This window comes from Vulpes lagopus, chromosome 13 (assembly GCF_018345385.1).
Source record: "Vulpes lagopus strain Blue_001 chromosome 13, ASM1834538v1, whole genome shotgun sequence".
Lineage (NCBI taxonomy): Eukaryota > Metazoa > Chordata > Mammalia > Carnivora > Canidae > Vulpes > Vulpes lagopus.
In genome coordinates, this window is record NC_054836.1 from 39,535,732 (window position 1) to 39,541,975 (window position 6,244).

The 6,244-nt window shown below is 38.9% G+C and overlaps 1 long non-coding RNA gene across 1 annotated transcript; it reads left to right on the forward strand.

The window, feature by feature from the left end:
• Positions 1-4,940: 4,940 nt before the first annotated feature.
• Positions 4,941-6,006, forward strand: LOC121474926. Its single transcript, XR_005983584.1, has 3 exons — positions 4,941-5,142; positions 5,326-5,491; positions 5,840-6,006. It is a non-coding gene; the product is annotated as an uncharacterized LOC121474926 (long non-coding RNA).
• The last annotated feature ends 238 nt before the right edge of the window (positions 6,007-6,244 follow it).

Below are 6,244 nucleotides of genomic sequence, written 5' to 3' on the forward strand. Positions count from 1 at the left end.
CGGCAAGGATTCTCGCTGCCTTGTTCCTGTTCGCTCTACATCAGGTAGGAGAAAAATAGAGTTATTAGGTAACTAAGATGTCACAGCTGTTCCCACAATGAAGTATTATTCCCATTTCACAGATTTTCACAGATAAGGGGAGTTACCCATATAACATCCATCCACCCATCTCCACTCAAAAAATGGTCACTGAGTGTCTATTTTGAGCCAGGCAAAGTGCTACTTACTTTGGACTCCAAATCCAGTGCTCTTGCCACCTCACCCTAGATATCTCAGGAATATCCTCTTCGATTATGAGGAGCTTGTTTCATTTGACAATTACTTTTGAGGCATCTCCAATGTGCTGGCACATTCTTTGTTTTTTAAGTTTATTTATGTATTTTTGTTTATTTATTTGTTGTAGTGATCTCTACACCCAATGTGGGGCTCAAACCCACAACCCTGAGATCAAGAGTTGCCCACTCTTCTGACTGAGCCAGCCCAGGCCCCTGTGCTGGCTACATTCTAAATGTATACAGCAAAACCAAACAAAAAGAAAAACAAAATCCCAAAGAAAAACTCACGCCTTTATGAAGCTTGCATTCTAACTGGGGGAGACAAACAATAAAAATTATTTTTGAAAAGTTAGATATGGAGCATGTCAGTGACATATGCAGTGGAGAAGAATAAAGCAGAGAATGTGAAGGTGGCGTTTAACAAATATTATGTCAATAACATTTTTTCCATGAAATTAATGATACCCAAGCAGAGATAACATATTTCCATCCACCATAGAATGTTCCTTGGTATTAGCAATTTCTGCCCCTAAACTTTTTCAGGGGCAGCTAAAACTGCTTTCCTGCTTCTTCTTGCTTGGGGTGTCCATGTCCCATGGTATGGCCGCGGTTAGGAGATTCTCCTCATGAATGAAAATAGAACTGCTTGGTTCCTCCATCCATAGCGAAGGAGCTACGGCAGAAATAACTTGTGTGCATTTCTCTGGCGACATTTAGTTAAGTTATGCTTCTTCTTCTTCTTCTTTTTCTTTTTTTTAAAGATGTACCATAAAACCTTATTGATTTAGCTCAGCAGTTTGAAATTTATGATGCTTTAGATAGGCTTTGGCTTGAGATTGCCTTGAGGAGAGGTGGATGTAAGCAAATTAAGAATAAAAATAAGATTGCTAAACATTGCACTACTTAAGGGAATAAGTTGCTTTTTTATTATTTTGAGTAAGTTGTTTTAAACACATCAGAGGGACTAAATCATACTTGACTGATATGCTCATTATAAATAATTCTTACCTATTTCTAAGAGCAGGAGCCAATTATATGCTTGCTACCTTGATTTAGACTCATAAAATTGTGCTTTAAGCCCATTTGGATTGGCAAGTCACAAAATGGCTTTTATTAAACAAACATTCTAGAATTCACAGTTCACTAAATTGAGATCCACCTTCTACCCAAATTTAGCTAGATTTTAATGTGTATGGCACATCTCCAACCTGGGTTTTTCCTGTAGCCCGTTTCAAAAGACATATTTGTTCAACCTTATCAGTGAGGTACTCAATCATGCTTCCCTTGTATCAGGCACCTCAAGGGCAGGAGATAACACAAATGTGTTTGGTTTTTAATAGCTGGAAATATGTCTACGTGAGGTTGATTGTATTTACCCAATGCCAGATATCTGAAAGGCATGTGAAAAATTAAGGTAATCATTGGTGCTTCCAAATAGCTGGATGTTGGAGTCATATCTGCAAAACATAGGTTATGCTGCTATGTCAGATTTGGGATACTTCGGGAGGTTGGGAGTGGGATGGGGATGGTGGTGGCAAATGTCAGACTGGGTGGGTATGTAGGTGGGTGGCAGATCTGATCCACAGAGATGGCTAGGTCACTGAATCTATATGTACATAGGGATGCATCATTTCATTCCAGAGACATTAATTCCAATGATGAGAGTTCAAATCTAGTTTATGTTTTCTTTTCATTATTTAAAAAATTTCAGAAATACTCCAAGAGGGAAAAAAATCACCCTAATCCTATCAATCAGATAGCTATGGGGCACCTGAGTAGCTCAGTGGGTTAAACATCTGCCTTCTGTTGGCCATGTCTATGTCTTCCTTTGTGAGATTTCTGTTCATGTCTTTTGCCCATTTCATGATTGGATTGTTTGTTTCTTTGCTGTTGAGTTTAATAAGTTCTTTATAGATCTTGGAAACTAGCCCTTTATCTGATACATCATTTGCAAGTATTTTCTACCATTCTGTAGGTGGTCTTTGAGTTTTGTTGACATGGACATGGCCAACAAGCACATGAGGAAATGCTCTGCATCACTTGCCATCAGGGAAATACAAATCAAAACCACAATGAGATACCACCTCCCACCAGTGAGAATGGGGAAAATTAACTAAGCAGGAAACCACAAATGTTGGAGAGGATGTGGAGAAAGGGGAACCCTCCTGCACTGTAGGTGGGAATGTGAACTGGTGCAGCCACTCTGGAAAACTGTGTGGAGGTTCCTCAAAGAGTTAAAAATAGACCTGCCCTACGACCCAGCAATTGCACTGTTGGGGATTTACCCCAAAGATACAGATGCAGTGAAACGCCGGGACACCTGCACCCCGATGTTTCTAGCAGCAATGGCCACAATAGCCAAACTGTGGAAGGAGCCTCGGTGTCCATTGAAAGATGAATGGATACAGAAGATGTGGTTTATGTATACAATGGAATATTACTCAGCCATTAGAAACAACAAATACCCACCATTTGCTTCAACGTGGATGGAACTAGAGGGTATGATGCTGAGTGAAATAAGTCAATTGGAGAAGGACAAACATATGGTCTCATTCATTTGGGGAATATAAAAAATAGTGAAAGGGAATAAAGGGGAAAGGAGAAAAATGAGTGAGAAATATCAGAAAGGGAGACAGAACATGAAAGACTCCTAACTCTGGGAAACGAACTAGGGGTGGTGGAAGGGAAGGTGGGCGGGAGGTGGGGGTGACTGGGTGATGGGCACTGAGGGGGGCACTTGACGGGATGAGCACTGGGTGTTATTCTATATGTTGGCAAATTGAACACCAATAAAAAATAAATTTATAAAAAAAAACATCTGCCTTCTGTTCAGGTCATGATCTCAGGGTCCTTAGACTGAGGCCCACGTTGGGCTGTCTGCTTCTCCCTCTCCCTCTCCCTTTGTGTGCTTGCTCTCAATCTCTCTCTCTCTCTCATTCTCCCAAATAAATAAATAAAATCTTAAAAAGAAAGAGAGATAGCTACTGTGATGATTTTGATATATTTCTGATATGTCTTTTTGTTTTTTCTTTAATGCAAACAGACTGAAAAAATAACCATCAGGATTATATTATTTATACAATTTTACATGCTACTTTTCCCACTTACTACAATTAGGGCATTTTTTTAATGTTAATAAATACTTACTGAAAACATAAATATCTAATGGCTACATCATAATTTATTCAACTTTTCCCTTGTCGAACATTTAGGTTGCTTTCATTTTTCCTTGCTTATAAATAATAAACATTCTTGAACATAAATACATGTTAACAGCTCTGACAAATTACTCCAGGTACTCATTCTTGGTTACTCTCCTTAACTTCAGAGAGGCCTATGGAGACATAAAGTATGCCTGAGATCTAGATGTGTGACCCAATGGCTCATCTGTGGTAAGAATGTTTTGGAGTCACATTGTTCCAATTACATTTATTTTATTTTTATTTTTTCCAATTACATTTAATCAGTTAATTTCTTTAATTGCTTGTTCAACAAGAATTAAAATTAAAATAAGAATTAAAGTCATACTATGTGTCAAGCACTGTAGGGGATGGCAAAAAGACTTTGAGGAATGCACTCCATTTTTAAATGACAAAAAGACTCCACAGTCCTTTTGTTGGAAAGACTGCACTCTAGACAACACTGAGAAAAGCTTTGTGTTTGCTGGTAGCAACTACTAACAGTTATAGTGAACTTCCTACATGTTGTTCTAGGTGTCGTATGTACATTTACTCAATTCTCATGATAACTACTAGTATGATCATGAGTCCCACTTCACAGAGAGGTTAAGTAATTTGTCCAAGGTCACACGGCTAATAAGTGCTGGAACTGTGATTTGAACCTAGGCAGTTAAGCTCCAGAGTCCATATTCTTCACAAGCCACATGTATCTTGAATATACCAATGTAGAGAAAAGATGTTATAGAAGGGTTATGTGTAGATAAGCATTTTCTAGAGGTGAGCTGTTTGCTTTTGGTTTTGTTTTGTAAACTTTCTATAATAAAGCAGTTTGGGTTTTGTTGTCAAAGTTATTCTGATGGCACTTTCCTCAATGCTTAGAATGTTAATAAGAATTTCTAACTCAGGGACACCTGGGTGGCTTAGCGGTTGAGCGTCTGCCTTTGGCTCAGTGTGTGATCCTGGGATCCGGGATCAAGTCCCACATCGGGCTCCCTGTGAGGAGCCTGCTTCTCCCTCTGCCTATGTTTCTGTGTCTCTCATGAATAAATAAATAAATCTTTTTTAAAAAAGAGAATTTCTAACTCAAAAGAAGCAAATCATTTCATCTGGTTTGGGTAAGTGAATTATTTGCAGGTAGAAAAGCCATCATTCCACCTGCCTTGTCTCAAGAAACTTCTCGGGGAGAGTATTGGAAAAATAATATTATTTTGTAATAAACCCAATAAGGCAACGGATTTGTAATAAAGAGCTCATTTGATAGATACCTTGTTCATGTTCCTAGTATAATAAAATAAAGTTTGTTGAATGGGTGAATGAATACGTGAACAATCCTTTAGGCTGCAAGGCTTACAAATGTATAGTACTATGACCCAGACTCAGTGGTGTGCTGGTGCCAGCTCCTACTGGCTCATATTTCTTTCCAACTTTGTGTTCAGTGACTTGGCATTAGTGGGAAACCACCAGCCATGGTGGAAATATTTAAACCACAGAAGTCAGCAGATGCTACCCATCAGGGCTTTTTTTGTTTTCTGGGAGAGCTGGTTGTTAAACACTAGCAGCACACCACTATCTGGGCTTATTAGAAAATTCACAAGTAAGAAGAAATTCTGCGAATCCAGGAGAAGAAAGAGGGAATTGTATTAAGAACATCAATTTGAACACTCTTCTCCTCAGTCTGGAGTCATTAGGTATGTTGCTCTTTTACTGAGTTATTTCAGAGTCTGGGGAGACTTTGTTAAGATAGTTGAGATATTTAGATGGTCAGGGGGTGAGGGCAGCTGAAGCGTAAAGGCTGTTTGGGGCAGGACAAAAGAATGATAAATAGCTCAGGGGCACTGTCAGTCTCAGCTGAGATCAAGTTTCCTTTCCAGCCCTACAGCATTAATGGCACCTATAATTCAAGCAAGGAATGTTGGTGGACACCCATCCGCGAAGCGCATGGTGAAGTATCGTTTGCATGCAAGGACAAGAAAATGGGCATATTCAAGCTGGAAGGAAATGTTACACAACATCTGGTCCAATCCCTTCATTTCTCTGGTGAGGAAAAAGGAGACCTGAGAGCGTAGAAGGGAATTTCCCAATGCCATGGGGCTGATTAATTAATTAAAGTGGTTTTTAAACTTTTATTTATTTTTATTTTTTAAGTTTATTCATTTCTATATATTTATTTGAGAGAGAGAGCACAAGCATGAGAGAGGGAGAGAGCACAAGCAGGGTGAAGGGGTTGAGGGAGAAGCAGGCTCCCCACAAAGCAGGGAGCCCAATGTCAGACTCGATTCCAGGACCCTGAGATCATGACCTGAGCCGAAGGCAGATGCTTAACCAACTGAGCCACCCAGGTGCCCTATTTTTATTTTTAAAATTATTTATTTATTTTTTTTACAGCACTGATTTATAATAAGGAGCTGGATCAGCCTGCCTGGTGTGACTGTCAGCTTGCCACTTCCTTGCTATTTGACATTGGACAGGTTACTTAACCTCTGTGTGTTTTCTCAGCTATAAAATGAGGATGTTGTAGGGATTAAATAATACATGTAAAGAGCGTACAAGTAGTAAATTCTCAATAAATATTAATAACACAGAGCCTTTGTGAAAATACTGGTTCCTTCTATGGCCAGAGAGAGAAAGAGGGAGAACATTCAGGAAAGAAAGATATAGTAACATTGAAAACTAGCATACTACTAATGCATAATATATTAATTCAATATATTAACCTATTGAAAAGCAGCAGAGACATTAGCAAGACATTAACATTTTGAAATCTCCAAGCTTAGAAATTTCCCCCAAATC